The sequence below is a fragment of the Palaemon carinicauda genome, chromosome 11, assembly GCF_036898095.1.
Source record: "Palaemon carinicauda isolate YSFRI2023 chromosome 11, ASM3689809v2, whole genome shotgun sequence".
NCBI classification, from domain to species: Eukaryota; Metazoa; Arthropoda; class Malacostraca; order Decapoda; family Palaemonidae; genus Palaemon; species Palaemon carinicauda.
This window is the reverse complement of record NC_090735.1, coordinates 14,385,768-14,394,149: the sequence shown is the minus strand read 5'-3', so window position 1 is coordinate 14,394,149 and position 8,382 is coordinate 14,385,768. Positions and strand designations below refer to the sequence as shown.

General features: G+C 34.0%; 1 protein-coding gene across 2 annotated transcripts in view; it reads left to right on the top strand.

Moving 5' to 3' along the window:
* Positions 1–1,296: 1,296 nt before the first annotated feature.
* The window catches only part of LOC137649976 (cytochrome P450 3A8-like), a 25,116-nt gene continuing 18,030 nt past the window's right edge, over positions 1,297–8,382 (top strand). The window contains exon 1 of one of the 2 annotated variants that reach the window (XM_068382967.1): positions 1,297–1,369. The gene's annotated coding sequence lies outside the window, so the exon portion shown is untranslated. The remainder of the gene's footprint in view (positions 1,370–8,382) is intronic. The other variant, XM_068382966.1, reaches the window with a different exon arrangement.

Sequence of the window (8,382 nt, the reverse complement as noted above, 5' to 3'; positions counted from 1 at the left end):
GCTTTTAATCAATGGAAAATGTATTTTATCAAACAAAATGGGACACGAAAACACTATAATGAAAGATCTTGTTATAGAGATACTTTTACTATTTAAATGGAATTTTCTCTTTGAATAAGAATCAGAATTACTATGTGTTATCTGTATATCTTCAACAATTTATACGTTTCTGTTGGCTAGAAATTTAATTTCATTTAAACAATTGAGGTATATATTCGAGCAATGGAGAGCTCCGAATTTTGATTTCAATGATATCAGTTGTCAGGGAGAGTTATGTCTGTAGAATTAATTTTCAATTGTCTTTATGATCCATTTGATTGAAGTCTTTTACTATTTTTGATCAGGTTTTGCAGAAACGTCAGTGCATTTTCTTCAGTCAGACAAAGTAATTATTACAATACTGCACTACACGTAAAAGTTTCGTTGTTATCTAAAGAATCATTATTTTCATTTGTAGAACAACAGTACGTTATATATATATATATATATATATATATATATATATATATATATATATATATATATATATATATATATATATATATATATATATATATATATATAAACAGTCTTGAAACAGTAGATCCATGAAGAGTAGAAAATGAACTCAAGGATACGGAGTTAAAAACAGTTCACTATTATACAAAAATGTTTTGTAACAGAAGCGTGAGATATATATATATATATATATATATATATATATATATATATATATATATATATATATATATATATATATATATATATATATATGTATATGTATATATATATATATATATATATATATATATGTATATGTATATATATATATATATATATATATATATATATATATATATATATACATATATATATATATATATATATATATATATATATATATATATACATATGTATATATATATATATATATATATATATATATATATATATATATATATATATATATACATATATATATATATATATATATATATGTATATATATATATATATATATATATATATATATATATATATATATATACATATATATATATGTGTATATATATATATATATGTATGTATATATATATATATATATATATATATATATATATATATATATATATATATATATATATATATAGTGTGTGTGTGTGTGTGTGTTTACTAAGATACCTTGAAATAAATAATTTATATAACTTCATGTGTTGAAAGGGTGTACGATAATTTTGGGTGAGAAACGATAAATTTAGGGCTCATGTACGATAATCCATTGGACATAATCTGGCAACCCACAGTAACAAGTCCCCAGGGCCAGTCTGTAAGGCAAGTGTGTAAACAGCGGAACCGGACAAAATTGCCTCAGTTTTACTCTTTAAATGTAAGTAAGGATTTCCTTTGCGTATTTCTTGAATGGTTTGGAAGTCAGCATGTACAAAGGTCTTTATACAATCACTAAATTCATTTTAGAATGTACATAGTTCCCATCTATGCATAGTTACAATGGGTAACTGGACGTCTGGTGATTTTGATAGATATTTTAGATGTTTCAAACGTACATATTCACAAACATGAACACGTGAGCATTTGCGTAATATAGATATGGCTATGTATTTGTGTATGCATTTTTGTTTAATTATTATGTGCGCAGAACAGCATTTTGTAAAAAAAAAAAAAAAAAAAAAAAAAAAAAAAAAAAAAAAAAAAAAAAAAAAAGCTAATAAGCCTTCGTTATTGTAGTATCCGTGTATTAGAAATCTTGTAAATAATACATCGATGCGTTGTAGATCCTAGGTGATCAAGCTATGTAGTTTTTGGAGGTAAATGCGGAAAATTGCTGTATTACGTAATCACATTTTGTGGTCTTTAATCATCCCCGGAAAAAAAAAAAAAAAATACAACGGCGTGTGCTTGAATATTGAGAATTTTTAAGGAAGGCAGTAGTCTGTGATGAACTAAAACTCATATGTATTTATTTATAGGTGAGAATATGTAAATGGAAAAAGTGACTGGCTGAGTGTAAAAAAAAAAAAAAAAAAAAAAAAAAAAAAAAAAAAAAAAAAAAAAAAAATTGAGTCGCCCTTAAATTGTCTTCGTAAATGTTTTAATATCTATTTGAACGGTGTTATCAGAGTCAATGGTGAGTGTGTGATGACATGCTTCAGTGTTGTTTGAATAGATTTTGGTTACAATTGAGATGGTAAGCAGTTGGGATTTGTGAATGGATTCCAAACGAAGAATCAGAAACTGAACAAAGGTTTGAAAGTGTTTTATTAGGAAAGAAAAAAACTTAAAGTGACAGAGTTGAGGATTATCAAAATGACAGGGGAAAAGGAAGCCAGGAAAATTGTAAAAGTTGATTATGAAAGAATTGTAGCGTTTGGTATATTTGGAATCAAGCACTGCAGACGATATAAGGAAGACTTGGACTTCCCTAAATTATCATGATGAAATTAAGCTTCGATTTCTCTTTGTAAATGATAGAAAGAATAGCTGGAGGTCTTTTTACGCGAGTTAAAAATAAACGGTGGCTTAATGGAAATAGGGTTATGTTAACAGTAAACACAAGGGTGGGTTTAAAGGTTTAAAGGTCATTCATGAATAGCAAAGGCAAAGGACAGTGACACTCCCCTATCAAGCAGGACAATGCGCTATAGAGTGTCCAGATATATACATATGATCAGCGCCCAAGCCACCTCTCCACCCAAGCTAGGACCAAGGAAGTTCAGGCAATGGCTCCTGATGACTCAGTAGATAGACCTACAGAAGCCCCCCAAACGCCCCCCCCCCCCCCTCCTCCTTAGCTCACAAGGATAGTGAGATTGTAGTGACCAAAGGAACTAGCTAGTTTGAACGGGACTCGAACCCCAGTCTGGCGATCACCAGTCAGGGACGTTACTACTTAGGCCACCACAACCCTCAAGTTGTTTTGCTTATGTGAAAAGGACGAAAGAAAACAACTTATTCATCATCATATCTTATCACACCCCTTGTGTATCCGATGGATGGCTGTCATTTTCTTCCAGTATATATACATGAGAACATGCAGGTCCCAGTGGGCAGCAAAGGGTGATGTGGTACATGGTCTGGGTGATTCACCACAGGGACAATAGCCATAATGCATTGGTGACATATTCCCACTTCTAAAGTCTAGCTTCTGGCTTCCCAACCTTAGATCTTACTCTATTTAAGGTGGTACACTCCTTTCTGTTAAGGGATGCTCCACAAGGTAGGTGTTTGTTAGGGTCAGGTAAGGCTTCATTGGTTGTATTACGGTCACGCTCCCTCCATTTCATCAATCTGTAGGTAGCATGGTTTAAATGTTCAGGCTCCCCCATGGCCATGAAGCTCTTTCTTGAATTGTTGCCTGATGACCATGAAGTGGATGCCTTTGATCATTCATCTGTTTGACCATTTTATTTTTGGCAATACCATCTGATCGAATTTAAGTTGGTGTATACTGGCCAGTCTAAAGAGATGATAGTAGTGTTGCTTTTAATGTGCAGGTGATTATTTGACATGGTCTATTGTGCTCTGGACTCACTTTCTTTGCGTGGCATGATCTTTCTCACACTGGTGAACAATATTCTGCAGTAGAATAGCAAGATGCTAGCCTAGAGCTGTTGAGAGTTTTTAGATCTGCTCACCAGCTTGTGTAGGCTAATTTGGTAAGCAAGTTGTTTCTTGTTGATAGATTTTTCCTTTGTTTGTGTGTCCCTTAAAGCTAAGAGTTCTGTTAAGAGTAATACCTAGATATTCTGGATATGGGTGGGATCTAATTCTTTATTTTCCCACATGATCTTTAGATTCCAGTTAGCTTCGTCATTGTTAAGGGGGAATAAACACACCTGCATTTTGCAGGGGTTTGCATTGAGGTGCCATTTTGTATAGTATACTGAGAGAGATGATAAAGTCCTTGATAGTCCCTCGTCTATTTCTTCTAAGGATTGGGACTGTGTGGCAATGCATAGGTCGTCTGCATATATGAATCTTTGCATATCCTGAAACTCTAGTTGGTCATTTGTATGAATGTTGAATAAAATGAGAGCCAGCACAGACCCCCGGGGGAACCGTTCATTTGGGTCTCACCTGCTTTTCTTGTCCATTTCTACAAAGAACCATCAATTTACAAGGATTGACTCTATGATTCTTATTATGTTGGCATCTTCAACTATTTGAGCCTCTTTTAGGAGTGCAGCTGTAAGATCTACAAAGGCTGCCCCAGTAATTTGTTTCTTCTCAAGTCCATAGATTAAGTTCAGAACCTGACTGCAGCATGATTGGCCTGTTCAGAAGCCTGCTTATTCAGATGATAATTTTCCTTCGATATTTTGAGATATTGGTGCTATCATCACGTGTTCATGTGATTTATATGTGATGCAACAGTGGTATTGATCTGTAAGTTTTAGGAGACAAAGGGTTTTTACCTAGTTTTAGCAAAGCTACTACTTTTGCTCCTCTCCATACCTTTGGTGTTTGATAGGCTGTTGCACATTTATTGCATAGTGCTAGGAGCCATTCTTTGGTCCTATTTCCAAAGTGTAGGATCATCTCTACTGTAATTCCATCTAATCCGATTGTTTCCCCAGTTTTAAGAAGTTTCATTGCCATATTCTGTTCTTGCATTGCGAAGGGTAGGCAATCCTGGTTATTCTCAGACATAGCTTGTTACATGTCCATTTTCATTTTCGTTAAGTATCCCCTTTCTTTTTTTTTATTTGGTTTTCCATTAATAAGAGTTGGTGAGCCACTTCGCTGTGGTTGACTGGCTATTCTTGGCTGGCTTTGATCTTCAGAGTTGTTTTTATGATGGCCCAACCATTTTTGCTGTTATTAGTCAAATTGATTTTGGTTATAGTTTAGTTACTAATTATTATTATTATTATTATTATTATTATTATTATTAAATGCTAAGTTACAACCCTAGTTGGAAAAGCAGGATGCTATAAGCCCAGGGGCCCCAACAGGGAAAATAGCCCAGTGAGGAAAGGAAATAAAGAAAAGTAAAATATTTTTAAGTATAGTAACATTGAAAAAAAAAATATTTCCTATAAAAACTATGAAAATTTTTTTTAACAAAACAAGAGGAAGGGAAACTAGATAGAAGTGTGCCCGAGTGTACCCTCAAGCACGAGAACTCTAACCCAAGACAGTGGAAGACCATGGTACAGAGGCTATGGCACTGTCCAAGACTAAAGAACAGTGGTTTGATTTTGAAGTGTCCTCCTAGAAGAGTTGCTTACCATAACTAAATAGTCTCTTCTACCATACGAAGAGGGAAATAGCCACTGAACAATTACAGTGCATTAGTTAACCTCTTGGGTGAAGAAGAATTGTTTGGTAATTTCAGTGTTATCAGATGTATGAGGAGAGAGGAGATTCTATAAAGAATAGGCCAACCTATTCGGTGTATGTGTAGCCAAAAGGAAAAAACCCATAGCCAGAGAGAAGGATCCAATGCAGTACTGTCTAGCCAGTTAAAGGACTCCATAACTCTCTATCGGTAGTATCTTAATGGGCGGCTGGTGCCCTGGCTAACCTACTACCTACTGTAAGTATAGATCCTCCAAGCTCAATTGTATTGATGGCAAAGGAATCTTCATTTTAAGCCTCTATGTATCTTTGGTTTCAAAGAAACCATTAGCAAGCTCTAATGGAACTGGGCAAGGCACATTGCCAGGATGACAGACAACCGATGGACATCACGAACAACCTTCTGGACACCCCGAGGATACACAAGAAACCGAGGAAGACAAAAAACCCGCTGGCGAGATGACTTAGACCAACATAAGCAACAGTGGCACAGAATAGCTTGTGATAGAAGTCTGTGGAGAAACCTGGGGAAGGCCTACATCCAACAAAGGACTTTTGAAGGCTGAAATGATGTATCTTTGGTACAAGTCTATGCTTTGGTCATTAAGGCCAGGGCTGCAAGAATTTCTGCAGCCTCTAGGAATGTTGTTCTTTGCAGTCTTCCACATTAATAATTGAAAAATCTCATACTGCTGAGGGTCAGGAGGTGTGTTCGATATCTTTGCTTTTATATTACTTGAGTAATCTTCCTAATTTTATTTGTGGGGTTTAAATCTGGGTATTTGGTGATTGGTCTCCCTAGGTTTGATGACAAGCTTTATTTCTATGGTCATTGTTGTTGATATTTAGAAATTGGATTATATATGGTTTTTGCAAAGTTTTGGTGGTGCTTGGAGGAGACAAAAGCCAGGTCTAGGTTGTACCCTCTTCTTCAACGTGCACTTTGGAAGAATCCATCGTTCTTTGCGTCATATAAGATGGTGAGGTCATGTGGCATGGCCCACTCCTCCACCGCCTCTCAGATATAGTCATTTTGGTCACAGCACCAGATGGTACTGTGGCTGTTGAAGTCCCCTACAATAAGGACTGCTTTATTGTCAGGATGGTTCGTTTGAGGCCGTGCAAAGGGTGTATGTGGTGGTTTATAAACTGACGTGATGTTTATGTGTTCAGAGTCTGCCTGAAGGTCTCAATTGCCCCAACACAACAGCTATATCTATGCTATTTTGGATAATAGACTTGTCCCGAGCAAATATTGCACTTCCATGGCTTAGACCTGAGTGGGAGATAATCAAGTGCATGTTTAGGATTCTTAGTAGCATGTAGTTTTTGTGCGTTTCTTGTAAGCATACAAGAAACACTCAAAGACAGTTTAGTGAAAATTTATGCAGTCTAAGCCTTCAGTTAAGTGATTAAGCCTTCAAAGGAAGAGAACAGAAAATAAGTCTTCTAAGGAAGGGGGCTGCATTGAAATGTGTAAAGTCAATAAGGTCGGTTGATTGTAGATCTACGCAGTATTCTAGAAGTTTTATTCCAGCTGTGACCAAGTTGTGGAATGGTCTTCCTAATCGGGTAGTTGAAATAGTGGAACTTCAAAAGTTTAAAGTTGCAGCAAATGTTTTTATGTTGAACAGGCTGACCTAAGTCTTTTTATAGTTTGTGTATGACACATCTGTTTTAATGTTGTTATTGCTTTTAAAGTATTTTATTTTAATTGTTTATTGCTTGTTATATCGTTTATTTATTTCCTTTCCTCACTGGGCTACATTTCCTTGTTGGAGCCCTTGAGCTTATAGCATCTTCCTTTTCCAACTAGGGTTGTAGCTCAGCTAGTAATAATAATAATGATAATAATAGTGATTGTGTAGAAGGAATTCCTTTTTATACAGTACAGTTTCAAGATTAATTCCCAGTTAAAAAATATGAAGGCTACGTCTTCTCTAGGTTGAGCTAATGCTTGTAGGGTTTACACGAGTAGGCCTACCTACACACAGACGCGCGTGGTCTTTACTTTCTTAATTAGACTTTTTTTTAGTTAAATGAATACTACATACTATATATTAGAAAATCAGAAATAACCTCACCTATGGGTTCATATATTACAAACTCGATCAGGAGAAGGAAAGTTGATTTTGAGTAATATTCTTTCTCTCACGACTAAAAAAAAAATCTCTAGAATTATATCTTCCGCCTTGAATAATTCACTAAGACGAAAATCACAAAGAAATATATTTTTTAGTCTAATCTTAATCACTCTTCCTATCGACTAAAAAGAAAATACTTAGAATTAATCCCCCACCTTGAATAATTCACTAAGAAGAAGAAGGAGAAGAAGAAGAAAATTACAAAGAAACATATTTTTTAGTCTAATCTTAAATATATCTTCCGTCTTGAATAATTCAACAAAAAGAAAATCACAAAGAAACACATTTTTTAGTCTAATCTCACATGTCAGAAACAACGTATAACACCAATTCCATAACTATCAATTAAAAATAACTGATGATATTACATAAAATAGATAATAAGATTTATTTAAAAGCGATGTTTTTATCACAACGCTTTCGAATGTCTTTTTTTTTTTTTTTTTTTTTCATTTTCTAGACTAGATGTCATTCAAATCAATAATTTATTTCGTTTCATGATATATTCGTCAGATAAGATTAGGTTTCAAATCACCCTTAGACTGAAACAACAAAATTATGATTTAAAATTTTAAGCTTTTGCGACGATGTACTCATACATTAAAGCTTAAAGATCATTTTTGGAACCATGAAAAGGTGCAGAAAGCTTCTCCAGGGTTAAGGAATTCCAATACATAACGAGGGTAGGCCTATCCACTCAAAAAAAAAAAAAAAAAAAGAATATGGGATGAAGGAGACCTTTCCTACAAAATTAATTTTTTTTTTTTTTTTTTTTTTTTTTTTTTTTTTTTTTTTTTTTTTTTTTTTTTTTTTTTTTAACTTGGCTCTAGTGATGCCTCCTATCTTCAACGTTATCTAAATCATAGGAACTTTAAAAACAACGGGGATAATGGCCATACTCATACGAGATGGATTATTCCACCCACACTTTTCATAACCCA